This window comes from Protopterus annectens, chromosome 11.part0 (assembly GCF_019279795.1).
Source record: "Protopterus annectens isolate FY-2018-M chromosome 11.part0, PAN1.0, whole genome shotgun sequence".
Lineage (NCBI taxonomy): Eukaryota > Metazoa > Chordata > Ceratodontiformes > Protopteridae > Protopterus > Protopterus annectens.
In genome coordinates, this window is record NC_056745.1 from 1,439,465,439 (window position 1) to 1,439,482,045 (window position 16,607).

Sequence of the window (16,607 nt, forward strand, 5' to 3'; positions counted from 1 at the left end):
TTCTTGTGTCTTTCGGCTTTTCCCGGTTAGGGGTCACCACAGCAGAACTCTGGTCTGCTAATGATTGGCAGTAGATTTTTACATGCCAAGTTGCTGGCCCTGACGCACAACCTTCAATGCAGGTACGCCCATTCACGCATGTCTCCACACAGAAGACGCTCTGGCTGAGAATTGAACAGGACAACGTCTTACTGTGAGGTGACAATGCTACTGCAGCACCACCACCGCAGTCTTACTAGTGAAATGTAATATATTAAAAATTGAAACCACGACATTCAATATTTTCAAAAGGTACTAATCCCCTCTAGTGGGACATCTATAGATGGCATGTATTGTGAAAAAATAAATATATTATAAAAAATCCTATAAATAAATGCAACCATAGTAAAATATATTTAAAAAATTATTATACTAAGACCATTTTGTACAAACATTTTTATGTATACAAATGGAAAGATATGAATAAATAAAACTACGTAAAACTTTAGTCATTATAAAACTGCAGAGTGTCAATAAAAGGTGTAAAAAGATGTAGTTGTAAAAGTCATTATGTATAACTTTTATAACAATTGTACGAAGGACTTATAAAAAATTATTTTGGAAACTCATAACTTGGCAACCCTCAATTCTAAAATAGGTGCCAGTGAGATATTTCATTTAATCCTGGGGGTTTATTGGCTTCCAAAGTTATCTGCCAAAAACTTCTCTGTACTCAATCAACATTTCCCAAAGTCCCCCTTTTGTATCCATGGGTATAACTTCCAATACAAAAAATAAAAATACAAAATACAAAAAATAAAAACTTGCTCTCCTTACAAGTCAATGTATGTTTATATTGTGCATTTTTCCATTTTTAGTCTTAACATCATAATAATAATAATAATAATAGGTGTAGTAGGTGACCATTAACAAATGCAACCCTATGAATGCTGATGTTATCCCTCACATCATAACACAAGCAATGTTCTGTATACTGGGAGATTCTGGCATTAAGGATAGCTAATCACTGTGGTTCACAGTGCTAATTTTATACATTTCTGAATCATGCCTCCATTTGCTTATTTATTTAAATAGCTTAATGGGTGAGTGAGCTAGTCCACAGATTATTTTCGGTCATGACTGTGGCCTAACAGCAAAAGCAATTACATATAATACTATATTGCATGGTACCTCATCTACATGCAATCCGAGCAGTACTGCAACAATAAGCAGTCAGTTTAATATAACATCTACATGCAATCAGAGTAGTACTGCAACAATAAATAGACAGTTTAATATAGCACCAAACCCAAGCTGGAAATAAAAGTTATGTTGAAACTGTGCTGTCTATGAATGCCTACAAATTAATCAATGCAGTATCCATGGTCATATAATACACAGAAGGTAATTCTAATAGTCAAGTAAGATACCCAAGTATTTTATCAAGTCATATTAAATACCTACTCACTGAATATTCATAAATTATACAGCAGTGTGCAAGCATTAACTCATTACACAGTTTACCCCAACATATCTAAGACAATATTAGCGAAGAAAATTTACTAAAAAAATTGCAGCATTGGACTATACTGTTGGGTAATAGCATTTCTGTACCTTGTGAACAGAGCACAGCAAAGTGCAGGGGATGCTAACAACAAAACATTTGTATTTGTGTTGATTTCTCAAGTGTGATTTTAGCCATTTCATAAAAAGGTGGAGCTCAGACATGATATTAAGTTTGGCTGGGAAAGCATTCCACAGTGTGGGGGTACTTTGTAGAAAGTTTTTTAGAGAAAGCTAATCTATATGATGGGCTTTGTAACTGAGAGTATGGTTGACTTCAGTTATGCAAAGTGTTTCTAAAAAACAGAAGTTGCTTCAGTGACAGAGTGACTGCTATCCAGCACTTTGGAAGTCAATGTGTTTAGACAAAAATTAGCTCTTGCTTCAATGGGAAGTCATCTGGTCCTCTGTAGAATGCTATACTGGTGACTGGTGTTCATTAATGTGGACTAAACAAATGAATTGCACTATTTTGTTTTCAGCTGTTTAAAAAGAGGTGGAATTTCACTGAGAATAAAGTGATATAAGAGGTAAGACATATTCTAACTGCTGGGTGAGTACGTTTTTAGCAATGGCTGCCCTTGCCTGTTTGGAAAGTGAGTATGGAATTTTTGCAGGAAAGCTTAAGTTGTGACATTAGTTTGTTTATCAGTGAGTCTAGATGACTGTAGAATGAAAGCTCCTGATCCAGAATTACCCTTGGATACATTTTTGAGAGAGACATGGAAGTTTATTTTGCATTTGAGTCTGTGATGCTAGGATTGACAGATGATTGTACCCTCTGAGCTGTACTAAAAATCATAAGTTAAATTTTTTTGGTGTTAACCTTTAGCTAATTATTTGTAAGACAGTTCCAAATACATGCTAAATCAGGGCCTACTACGGGTGCTTGTGTACTAGTAGCTTGCGACACACCTGTTCACTGCCATTTGGTTGAAAAAGCATGTGCTCTAACTTTGACTAGCCCAATCTCCCAAAACTACTTATCCCCACAACACTCAACCCTTTAAAATGACACAGCCCTTCCAGATCCCTAATTCTAACCCTAAAACTCCCAACAGTTCCTAACCTGAGTTCTCACTCCTTTACCCTTAAACACCAACTACCCTGCCTAAACCTAAATTTCCTGATTGCTCCTTAACCCTAAAAATCTCCTCTAGGTCCCTAATAAGCCTAATAATCCCTTCTCATTCCCTTACCCTAAAATTACACTCCAGATCCACAAACCTAATTCACTTTCCACATTGTTGCCCCAATCAACATTCGCATTCTCTCCCACTCACTCCCCACGTTTGACACATGTACCTAGTTCAAGCTTGAATATAATGTGTTCAGGTAAGATGCAGAAGCTGCTCGCATGTGTGCTATTTGAGTTCAAGCATAACACAATAATTAGCATTTGCATAAGCATTACCATTAGCATTAGCATTACTATAAGCATAAGAACTAGTATTAGCATTAGGATAAGCATTTGCATCACCATTAGCATTAGAGTAAGCATTAGATGTGTTATCACAAAATTGACAAACTCGCTGCAAACCCTCCTCACAGAACCCCTCTCTGTACTGCACTTCACCAACTAAAATGGCTATAACTACTCAACATTTTATCATACAACCAACTCACAAGACCCCACTCCATTAACCTGAAAATTGTCCAGCCTTACAAAAACTTGTACAAACCCACTCCAATAACAGAACCCTAAGATCATTGGATAAATACCAGCTAAAAGTTTCTAAATCCAGTAATAGCATCTGAGACTCTCTTTATTCATACCAAATCTCAGACTCGTGGAATTCCATTCTTACACACATTTCCAACAACAGCTGACCTGCTACAATCAATAACACACTCAAAATACATTTAAACAATAACCAGCTATGCTCCTGCTCATCCCCAGCACACATTACCAACACCATCTGCCCTGCTACATTCAATAACCTGCTCAGAATACATTAAAGCAATAACTGGCTAAGCTCCTGCTCATCCCTAGGCTGAAGCACTGCTTCATTACTATTATTTGTGCCCCTCCACCCACTGACACCTCACTTTCTGCACTTTTCCTTTTCTTTCTGACTCCACCCATCCAATCTCTTTTCCTCGACCAAAGCTCTTCATGTTCTCCTATCTTTTACCTCATCAGAGATCCACAGTGTTCTCCGAATCTCAACCTAATAACACATAGAGCATTAGCAATCTCTAAATCCTAAAATCTTGTAGCATACGTTAGAGTGGCACACTCCTAGGGATGCTAATCATATTTCAGCCTGCTCATTGTAAAACTGTATATTTCAAACTTTGTATTTCAATCATGACTTCTGGAGATAAAATTACTGCACACACTGTTAAGGTTTTTTAGTTAGCACTGTGTTAACTAACTGATCTCTCCTGCATATTTTGTAAGGTCATTTAACCTAGAACTATACAGAATTATGTAATTTATTCCCAATTTTTTTGTAATTGTGCATTTTTCACATTTTTTCTCATGTATTATTTTTATGCATGTTGAGCTTTTCTCCCCGGGCCTCTGCTGAAAAAGTTGGACTTTCCTGGTAAACAAATGTACAGGAAATAAATACATAAGATTGGCATTAGCCTACACAAACTACGAGACTCTTGAGTCCCTACCTTGGAGTCAGTGCTTTTCAAGAGCTGGGGACTTGAGCACATAAAGCAGAACTGCAAAATCATTTTACGTTTCTCCGTTTAGAGTGGAAGAAGGTTTATGAGCTGCAATTAAGGCTTTATCATCGTTATATAGAGTTAAGATTAGCTTGGGTAGGTAATAGGGAAGCAGCTTATAAATAGTTCCTGAATGTTTGATTTCATCAGCTATACATGTGGTAGCTCTCATTAATGTAATGACACTCATCTGCATGCCATTATTTAGTCATTTGTATAGCATGCATAAAACACTAATTCATAGGTAGTGGGGTCCCACTATCTATGCCTCTGAATCCCCCTTTCTCTGCACATTACAGCTGACTGTGCTAGTTCACATAATGTTATGCCCTCTTTGTTTCCAGTTTGCACCCCTTCTCTTTCCTGTGAATGGAGAGACTGCCAAGAAAAGCAACACAAAATAAGGTACAGCACAGCAGGAGATACCCCATTCCCTGCATGATGTGACTAACCCTGCTCATGAGGGGCTGATGACTTCTATTTTATTTCTCAAGTGATATAATTCTGTAATTATGGCAAACTGACATTTCCATAACTACTTACAGCTCTCTAATGAACTAGAGCCTTATGTATGGCAAGGCGAAGCAGCGACAAAGGTGCACAAGTGTAGTGCAGACCACAAAGGTGCACGAGTGCAGTGCTGACCGCAAAGGTGCACGAGTGCAGTGCTGACAGCAAAGGTGCACGAGTGCAGTGCTGACAGCAAAGGTGCACGAGTGCAGTGCAGACCACAAAGGTGCACAAGTGCAGTGCTAACCACAAAGGGGCACGAGTGTAGTGCGGACCACAAAGGGGCACGAGTGTAGTGCGTACCACAAAGGTGCATGAGTGCAGTGCTGACCACAAAAGTGCACGAGTGCAGTGCTGACCGCAAAGGTGCATGAGTGCAGTGCTGACAGCAAAGGTGCACGAGTGCAGTACAGACCACAAAGGTGCACGAGTGCAGTGCAGACCACAAAGGTGCACGAGTGCAGTGCTGACCACAAAGGTGTATGAGTGCAGTGCTGTGTACAAGTGCAGTGCTAACCACAAAGGTGCATGAGTGCAGTGCTGACAGCAAAGGTGTATGAGTGCAGTGCTGACAGCAAAGGTGTACGAGTGCAGTGCTGACAGCAAAGGTGCACGAGTGCAGTGCTGACAGCAAAGGTGCACGAGTGCAGTGCTGTGTATGAGTGCAGTGCTGACAACAAAGGTGTACGAGTGCAGTGCTGACATTGATTTCTGAAGCTGTCAGGATGTAATGGCTCCAGAAACCAATGCCTGTACTTCATCTGCAGCCACACGGCTGTAGCACTGAGGTGATCAGTGGGAATCTATATGTAAGAAGTTACTTGCTTGTTACATGTAAGGATGCACGGCCGAACATTTTTTCAGAAGGCCTTTTTTTTTCTTCCAACAGGGTTATCAGTCAAGTAACTGCACAGAGCACCAGCTAAATGGAGTACAGTTGTATTCTATGTTTTCAAACCTGATTTTAGCAATATGTAAGGGGAATGCCTTCACATGCCAGCTGTTTCTATATAGCATAGCTGTTTGTTAAAAATTTCCATTTTCTTAGAAACTGCAAGATGAGTGACAGTACTGCTGGTTAACAACCTAAAAAAATTAAAATGTGAAAACACTCCATAGCAATGAAATACTAATGAGGAGCACTGTGGAAGCCAATCATTTTTATGAAACACCAAATAGCATATTTCTTATTTAAACTAAAAACATGCTTTACCTGTTAGATGGCTTATCATTTGTTATAACTAGCAAACTGTAAACTCTGTGCACTGTAATCAGTACGTACCCTGTAACTAATGTTTGTTTCACCTACATCTTTGCATGTCTGGTTTTGTGTGTGTGTGTGTGCGCATGGATGTGTGTGCGCGTGTGTGTGTCAGTATGTGCACATGGCTCTGATACTGGTTGTACTGGATGACATCAAACGATGTTGCATCCTTTAGTTATGGAAATATGATTCACACTCTGGTTCTATCTCACACTGACTACTGCAATGCCCTTGACCTAGAGCTACAGCAGTCTGCAGTGAGTACATTGATGTGACACGTAAAATGAGCCATATCACAGCTGTACCAGCTGCCGGTTGCAACAAGTTGAATCTTTAAGCTCCTTGATCTTAACTGCTACACTTTGTCGCCTGTTTATGTAAAAGAGTTGCTGTGTACTTATGCCCCTACTAGCCTGCTCAGATCACATGATTCGGGGCAACTAGTAATTCCAAGAACTTGATTAGACATCTCAGGCTGGATTACCTTCAACTAGTTTAGAGCGTTCATTTGAAATTGGCTACTTTCCCCTGATTTGGATTTATCTTTTGGGCATAGCTTTCTACCTCTCAGCACCAGAATTATGAACAAAGTCAAAAATATTCAAAGTTAAAAACCCATATCATGGTCACTTTTTAAATATTAGTTCCACTGATTTAGAAAGTTGACAAAGTATTAAGTACATGAATTAAAATGCATTTTCTGAAGTGTAAGAAGTTTCTAACTATAATAAATGGCATTATTTCTACATTATAATCCACCCCAGCACAACATTCAGACTCCAGATCAAGGGCATGTCTGAGAATCAGGGCCAGTTGCAAAGTATACTTTTTGACAATCCCTTTATGATCACCTATCTAGAACAGTCTTTAATGGCCTCTGGCAGGGATCATGTTCATATTATTCATTCTTTTAAATAAAAAATTAATTAAGCTTTAGCATGTTATTGTTTTGCCTAGAGGCCAAGACTGGCTGTCACATTTTTTCACATATTTACATCTCAAGATTGCAGTTTGTTTTAAAGTGTCTAGAAGTTTAACATTTTAATACTTAACAAATACACAAATAAAAATTACATTCTTGTGGTCCACCACTCTACAGCATGCATATTCATGAAGTGCAAAACAGTATGATTTTTTGTGAGTGCATGTGTGTGTGTGTACATGCTTCTGTACGCACACGCTAAAACTAGTAGCGTGATTGTGACTGTGTCTGTCAGTCCTGGTGTGGACCCTGGGCTCATTTGAAGAATTAATGAGATGTGAGGTACATCATTGTGCAACTAAAACAGCCAAACTTTTACTGAAAGACAGGCACATTGATCTTATTGTACCAACTGTAGAAGAAAAGTTCACCAAAGACCATTACATTGAAGATTGTGGTTACTTCATTATTCCCTCCATCTGCTTAACAATACACAGACAAATTTATCAGTCTTTATGAGGTGTGGACCTTATATGAAAAGTTATTGGTGTATGAATTAAATCATTGTGCACCTTCAACAATGGATCTTTTTTTTTCTTGCTGCACAGACAGATTGATTTCATATTACCAACTGTCAAAAAAGTCCATTACCATATTCTGACCTATTGAAAACTGTGGTCCCTTTATTAACACTGTGTAAGGCAGAAGACTTTCCTTTTCTAAGCATATCATTTAGTCTGTCCTGCTGTCCATGACATGCCCTCAATCCTGGCATGAACCTCACACCTGAGAAATTATTAATTTGTAAATTAAGCCACTGCAGCCTTAGACAGTTACTGTTGTTGGTCAGATATACCAATTCTATTTTATTAACAAAAAAGACAACCACAAATGAGTCCACTGAAAATCATCGATCCTTTTTTCACTGTGTGCGTGCGTCTTATACAGACTTAACCTCAAAAAAATGGTGTTCACTCCAGCCAGGACAAATTCTCACGTTTGTGCTTCTAATGGTATGTCTTCAACTTCTGGATGGTGCCAAACCTAAGAAAAAAATATTTTTTGTAAATTAAATCACTCCACTCTGCATCAGACACTATATACTCCTTGGTCATTTACTATTTGTTATTTTCATAGACAGGTGAATTACCATTGTGCTGTTGGAAAAAAATATTTCACATGTTTTTAGCAGTTTTCTAGCAAGAAGTATTTCAGGCTTTACTACATTGTCTGCAGTCAGCAGTGCAGGCTGATTTCCACTTTTAAGGGAAACTTCCAATCAGTACCCAACTCAGATACAGGTTCAGTTTCAATCATCCGCATTTAAGCACCTGTTCTGGAATATTTAGTGTTTCCTTCTCAGCCTGAACCTCCACAATTTACTAATGAATGGCCTATTTAAAAAGAAAAAAACACACACATATACAATTTCATATGTTTTTATGAAAAAAGTAAGTGATTATATTATAATAGTTAATTGTACACGGTGATGTGAATGATACAAGTACATGACAAATGAGGAAAACTAATTCTCTTAAGAATGGCTGTTTTCTTAGAAAGCAAATTAAGAGTTTCGTAATGTATCAGAAACATGCTAAGCATCAAATAGATAGCCTACAAAACAGCCATTAACGAACAGTTTTCAAAGCAATGGACAAGAAAAAAAACTGAGAAAAAATAAGTTCTTAGAGCAAGTTTTTGTTTTGTGTTTTTGTCTTGGTAGAAAAATACATTTCCTTACAACCTAAAATAGGACATGACACTCCAAAGACTAAAGGGGAGTTCACTGAGTGAAACTTACTAAAAGGACTAACAAGTAATTAACTTAAATTAAAATTAAGTAAGCAGCAAGCTGCTCTAGAACAGGATCCCCATCCACATGAAACAAAATTCATCCCTGTTCATATTCAAGCACAACTTGAAAATGTATATAGGGAACAGAAACTTTACCCCAGGACTGCTCCCTGTGCTATTAATGGACAGAGGGAACTCCTAAATTCTTTAGCCCAACCATGGGTCCCTTTAAATTATCTATGGTATAATCGCAGTTATTCTCTTTAGCGTAATATACAATTATCGACCATGGGATGGATAAGACCAATCTCTAACCGAATGGGATAGGTTAATTCTAGCAGAAAAAGGGAAACTGGATAAGCTTAAAATGGCCCATAAGGGCAGCTTGCTTAGTACTTACTTATGAACCTATATGTAAAGATTTGCACAGAATTTAGTTAGGTTGGTTAGTTAGTTAGTTTAGTCAGTTTAGTCAGTTTAGTTAGTTAGTTAATTTGATTGCTTTGTTTGCTTGTTAATCAGGATAGAACACTGACTCAAATGCATCTCTTTTAGGTTCAGCCCAGGGTAATAACACATTGACTATTTACACAAAAAATGAGTGATTGAAATAGAAAACATTAAGAAGTACATATATCAGATACTGTTAAATGAGCATACACAATACAAGATGAAATACTCAATGTTTTAAGTTGTAATATGTACAATTTTACAGGTATAACATAAACAGATAATGTAATGAATACTGAAGGGGATTGCAAAGGGGAAAGGGTGAATGAGCCAAGAGGGTTAGGAAATGCAGAGACAGAAGGCAGGTTGTAATGTTTTTGAGAGGAATAAATTAAATAACTGTAAAGTTTCAGAATTTTCCTTTTTGGCGTATGATACAGAAATACTATAAACAAAAGAAAATGTATGTCTGAATTTTAGAAAATGTCATACCTTGAACTAATCTGTGTCACTTAAAACTCTTGATAGGGTAGAAGAGGAACGTATTTCATTAATGTTAATAACTTCTACGGAAACGTCCATACTGCAGGCAGAAATTATTTGTTTGCTGTTTTGATGGGGCCCTAAACTTGTTAGGCAGCAAAATATGGGTGTTGATAAGAGTAAAGGAGGAAATGAATGTCATTAATAGTGCAGTGCTGCATACATCCTCTTGGGTTAGTGCAGAGCTGCGTACATCTGCTTGGGTTAGTGCAGTGCTGCGTACATCCGCTTGGGTTAGTGCAGTGATGCGTACATCCGCTTGGGTTAGTGCAGTGCTGCGTACATCCGCTTGGCTTAGTCAACGACTGATTAATGGAACAGCACAGTACTCTAGTAAGAACTATTTTCTTTCCACCCTTGTTTGCAGCCTAGGGTGGAGCTTTGAGGATTGAAATAGTGCAACCCCCTAACCTCGCCCCCCAAAAACAGGACAAACAAGACAGTTACTAAACCATGATTATGCTGGGAAACACTTCTAGTGAGCTTTCCCACTGCCAGAAATATACGTGTCAACAAGAGGAAAACAGGGCAAAACAACTGCAGCTCTAAGGCAGCTAAAACCACCAAATGCAATATATCATATCAATCTGGGTGGATATAGTAAAACAGTGCCACTTTTTTGGATTATGTTTGGCAAATATGTCAAAGCAGAAGTCATAGTGATTCATCTATTAGCATTGTTACCTCACAGCTCCTGGTTTCTGATTCATTTGTAGCTAATGCACCCTCCTGTGTAGAGTATGCATGTCTTCCATGTGACTGCATGGCTTTCCTCCAATTGTCTGGTTTCTTCCTATATCTCATATTGGTAACAGGGTAAACTGCCCTTAGACTAGGAGTGTGAATGTTATGGATGAGCCTGTGTTTCTGAGTCTGTGCATGTGTATATGCAGCCTGTCATGGACTGGCTTCTCATACAGAATTAATCTCTGCATTATACTGGAATAGCGGCAGGTTAGCTTCCAGTTCCCTGCAATCAGGAACAGGGTAACAGTTCACTTTAGGTGAATGAATGAGTTATGCAGAGTAGCAGGGCACTGTAAAATGACCGAATAGGTTATGCAGGTTGGTACCAGACGCTGTTATTACAGCAAGCAAGCAATAATGTCCTCCAGGGTATGTGTTAATATATAAATAATATGTGTCAAAGGGTGTTATGAGGCCTAACACCACAGATGCAGAGCCTCTACATCCCTGGAAGGGCATTAATTGCACATTAACACACACCCTGGAGGGCATTATCGCAGAATGGGTTCTGTGTATAATTGTTGTGTCTTACTTATTTATTTTTTTAAGTACTATACAAATTTTTTTATATATATTTTTGATGTAAAATAATTCTTCCATTTAATGTTTTAAACTTAGTTATAGTATATGTTAATGGTTTTGCAGGAAGCATTTTACATCCAAAATATAACACTTTTAAAAATGTCCAGGTATTTACTTTATTTTTTTATTTTTTGGGGAGGATCCTTTCTCCTAAACAGTTTGGTTTGTTGCCATTTATTAGAGATTGATGTCTCTAAATGATGACATAGATTTGAGTTTCAGACTTTCATTTCATTTAGAAAATTCCTTTCATTCTAACATAAATCCTGTTATTTAAGCAACTTTTATAAGAACAACAGTTAAAATCTGCTCCTATTTTTGAGCCTTTGTTCTCCCTTTATTTTATTTATCCATATTTCTTTAGCTGAAAGGTCAAGAGGCATGTAGACCTGATAAAGTCTAAAGCTGAAAGTTGTAATAAATATTTCTGAATGCTAAATTCCTGTTTTATTCTTGCTGGTCAACATTTGGTTCCTTTTTGTTTTTTTGGTTTAGTTTGGTACCATATTGGATTGTGTGGTTGTTCTTCATTTCGTCATAGGTATGTAGACCTCTTTACTACTATTGCCAGTGGGTGATCTCTCATATGCAGGCACACATGCACACACCTCTGCTACAGAAAATGCAAGCTGACACAAATCCTAACTTTGGATCATGTAAAAATATATTGTTATTTTGAGCCTGTGTCCCCAGTTTATTTTATGCTTATCCAGGTATGTTTAGGTAAGAGGTCGAGAGGTATGTAGACCTGTTAACTGTGCTGCTGCCAGGGATCACTCTCGCTCACCTCTTAACTGCGCTGCTGCCAGGGATCACTCTCGCTCATCACTCTCGCTCACACACAGACATTATCTTCTGCTTTTACACACGTATGCACTCTCACTCACAGACATACACATGCACACTTTATTTTAAGTTTCTTTTCCTTTTTACTTTACACTCACTAAACAGCAAAAGCACTGCTTAGCGAGTGAAAAGTAATGGCTTGATCAATCTCACTGTTTACTCTCTCTCTCTCTCTCTCATACACACATACACAGTTTCTTCTGCTTTCATGCACGCATTCACTCACACACGCAGACAGAAACATAAACATACTCATACACTCACACTTTTTCTATTTTGTTTTACACTCACTAAACAGCAAAAGTGCTGCTTAGTGAGTGTAAAATAATGACTCGATCAATGTTGCTTTCACTCACATGCATGCATACACTTACACATAAACACACACACTTTTTCTTTTAATTTTCTTTTGTTTTACATTTTCCACTCACTAAACAGCAGAAGTGCTGCTTAGCAAGCATGAAATAATGGCGGCCATTACGTTTTTTTCAGTCTGAGCTCCATGGGAGCTTGATATGCTGCCATGAAGTAGTAGATTCATTTTTCACGGAGGATTCCTTGTATATTAATAACTGCTGGAGAACATTCATTCTCCAATCAGGACGCAATCTACAGATCACCTATTCTCTAAAAATTATTAAAAAATCTATTCAGTGCGAGCTAAAAATCACTTTTCTTATGACAAGACTTTAATTTATCTCTCAGATAGATGGCATAGGAGACAGTGTAGAAGTTGGTTAGCTGCATTATAAAAGTCTTGCAGTCACACTGTCTGACTCTACATGAAGCAATACCAGATTGGATCCTGATGAGGATGTAAACATGGCCTAGACCGGGATATTCTATGAGTTTTATTAAGTACTACATTCCGCAATAAATCAATTGGAAATATATTTTTCTGAATTTTTAAATGACTGTACTGTTACTGAAATGAAAATGTTCATCCTAACTGTCCTCATGATCGTAACCCTTCAAATGACGATGAGGCAGCGCAGGTAAAGGCAGTGTTGTCAGGTAAAAATCAACTACCAATCATTAACGGACCGGAGTTCCGCTGTGGAGACCCCTAACTGGGAAAAGCCGAAAGACACAACAACTGGGATAATTACTTGTATTTCCTTGTTGGCTTCATCAGTCTTGCACTACATGCATGTCAAGGAGTAGGTGAAGAAATTAAATAAAATTTACCATTCACATTTTCCATTTTAATTGTGTGGATGTGAGTTATTTATGAATAGCAAGATGACCTAAAGAATATTTTGCATTTAGTAAGATATTTGCTTTAACTCCCTGCAATGCTGTGCAGTGTGGAAAATGTTCTGTTCAATGTTTCATATTAAATGTGACAGGATGGCAAACCTTAGAGCAGATACATTTTCAGCTTTAATGACAATTAGTCTGATAACTGAGTCAGAGTCTACATACTCCTACAAAAAGTGCTCTATGTTGTGTCGTAGTCAGTAGGAAAATGAGCAAAGATATCATTCCCAGAACCGCTTAGCATTCAGAAAGGATAATTGTTATGGAAAGGATTGCGAAAGGGAAAACAATGACACAAAGAGGAATGCTTAAAAGGTAATATACCAGTTTACTTTGGAACTTTTACATATACAATGAGATACGAACATACGGAAATGAAAAAGGGCAAACTCCTGGATGTAAAAAGATTTTTTTTTTTTTTTTTAATAAAACAGAAATACTTAAGGAAAACTCACTCATCAATTCCACAGCTTTAGAAGAAGCTGACCATATTTACATACCTGTGTTACACAGATCAAAGGATTAATTAACTCTTTATTTATTTACTTGTTGCTGTTTATGGTTTATCAAATAATACAAAAAATGTAAAGGTATATCTACAGGGTTCTTTTTTTGGACCTAATTATGCATGTTTACTAATGAGTCTTTAAAAAGGAACATATATACACCAACAATCTTTTAAAAGCATATTATGTATTATTTTTTATTTTATTGATGCTATTCTGTTTTTGTGCAATGGGGTACACCTATATAGTGACTAATTTTATTTTTGCTTTATGAATAACAAATCCAGTTTTATTAATAGCTTTTCCATATGATTTTCCCAGATTATCTTTTTTTTTATGCAAATATGATTTTTTTTTCTGTTACTTATATTATCAAGAAATTGTATCCTAAACCAATCTAAAATATTGGATATTTGTTTGGAAGTAGTTTTTGGCCTAATATATTATGTCTTCCTTATCCAGCAGAGATTTTTTTACAGGTCAAGATATTACGCATTTCAAGGAAAGACTTCCTAAAGCAAATCACCAAATGTGATGCAAATGTTTTACAACAAAGGATATTCTAGCAAGGATATTTGCAAATGCTTACAGTAAGGCCTTGTTTACACAAATGAGAGGCACTGCATATGATAGCAATTATCAAACATATTTCTGGAATAAATATAATTGCCTTCAGAAAGTGGTAGAGCAAACAAACAAAAAAAAACAGATTTATTTCATATCACAATACAAGTCTTTATGAGATAAAATTACTGCTATAGTTAAGAAATTGGAACAGTATTTTGTTAGATACGGTCATGCACAGGTCATTTGATAATCCTCCATTTTTTTTTTTTTTTTTTTTTTGCAGCAGAAGCGATATACATGTATATTGTTCTAGAACACCATGTGAAACTATAGATTTAATTTCACCAACGGGCAGGGACACTGTCTCTTAAGTTGAATATTCTATTTGGCCATCTGTGACCACTGCATTTGATAAAATCAATAATAAAATGTTTTTAGTTATGGAATACTAGAGTTGTCTGTGGTTTATGTCATGTTTGGTTTTTGTGGTCAGTTTTATATACGAGACCAAATATTTGTTTACAATTAGGTTACAAAAATGCATTATACACATTAAAAGCAAAAGCTTAGCCAACCCTCTTGCCACACATTTTTTGAATGTGTGTTGGCTTAAGGGCTATAATCACTGAACAGCTAGCCAGAAATTTTAGAAATGGCTCATCCTGAAAGCATTTTTAGGTTTGTAGATATGTACTAGTCTAGCTGTACTTGTGGCTCATTTTAAACCCAGACAATTTCCCTTTTTGGGCTCAAAATAACCTAACCCATTTTATTATAGATTGACCTTACCCATCCCATGACTGATAATTAATTATATATTACCTCTGATGATAATAAATAGGATCATACCATAGATAACTGGAGGGGTCCCATGCATGGGATAAAGCATTTAGTAGCTGCCTCTGTCCATTAATGGTCCAGGGGCAGTCCTGGATTAAATGTTCTATTACCCATCCATAGATCTAAGCTGCACTTGAATATGGACAGGATTGAACTTTGCTTAATGTGAATGGAAAGTCTGTTTCATAGCAGAGGTATCCCCTGCAAGATATATCTGTCCCTTCAAACCATTCTGTTGATTTTGCAGAAGAGGTTTAGATCCCTAGACCAAGCATGTCTGATGCTATCTGACTTAATGATGAGCAGTAAATCTGTCAGTACTGGGTCAGAGGATGCCTTGCATACCAGATACAGGTCACTGCTTAGCAGTCTGTAGGATACAGTGTATAGTGACAGGCCTTTGAATCTGTCCAAGTAGGATATGTTGTTTAGGCCTTGTGAACTTTTAGCAAAGTATCTCTATGTATTTATTCAATATAAGGATGGTTTATCTTAAACTTCAATATCATGGCACTTTGAGGATTAAACCAGGAATGTAATTGGAGTACATGCATCTACTATGTTTTTTTTTCTGCCAGGTGTTAATACTATTGCTATAATCTTGGTTAAGAGATTATTAATGTAGATGTTACCGATGTGTTTGACATAATATGCCCCTGGATTCACTAATCTTCCGTGCAGGACTAGTTTAGTCCTGCACGGAAGCCATGTAGGAGGAGGATGGCAGTGCACCATGCATATTAATGAAGGTGTGCTGCCAGACCTCCTAGGCTTACACGGAGCATGTACGAGTGCAGGGGGCATGTCTGAGAGCAGACCTCTCAGAATAAACATGCCCCTGCAATGTAGAACAGCACAAAGTGGAAATAAATGAGCCAGACCACTCATAGGTGTCTGCATATCCCCACCAACTGTCCCCCATGTGTATAACAGCAACAGGGCAAAAATCAAAAGAAGAAACCCCTTTACTTTTTTTTTAAACTCCGAGTACACCTAACAGTATGCGCACGGGTGTGCCCATTGCTTAGCTATGGTTAAAGCAGCTTAAAAGGCTGAAGAGGATAACAAGGAAGATATATGCAAATGAAGAAGCACAGCAATAGTGTAGTGGGCAGAGCATTCGCCTAATGAGCAGGCATTCCCGGTTTGAGTCCCACTGCAGCACAGTCTATTTTACATGGCAAAGCATGGTATAACCAATATTTTTATTGCAAAACCCACTAAATAACATATATTTATGAACTGGAGTACTGCAGGAAATGCACATGTGAAGAGTCAGTGTCATAATGAATAAGGCAGTAGTAAGCAGGTGTAAGCACAGATAAGCAGTAGGTAAGCATATGTAAGCACTAGTAACTGTGTTTAAGTGCATTTGCACGGGGGTAAGCAATGCCTACACAGATTAAGCAAAGTAGAAGCGGAGTGTAAGAAACTATAACCTGAAATAAGCAGTGCTTACCACCGCGCAAACCCGCTTACAACTACTTTAAAGTGCCTTAATCACTCTGTATCCAATGGGCCTTTGCCTGGCCAGCAACAAAATAAACAGCTC

General features: G+C 37.4%; 1 long non-coding RNA gene across 1 annotated transcript in view; it reads right to left on the minus strand.

Annotated features, from left to right (window-relative positions):
* Positions 1–1,049: 1,049 nt before the first annotated feature.
* LOC122815891 overlaps positions 1,050–16,607 on the minus strand; it is a 48,945-nt gene continuing 33,387 nt past the window's right edge. Inside the window, exon 2 of the long non-coding RNA XR_006367011.1 lies at positions 1,050–7,964. This is a non-coding gene — a long non-coding RNA (uncharacterized LOC122815891). The remainder of the gene's footprint in view (positions 7,965–16,607) is intronic.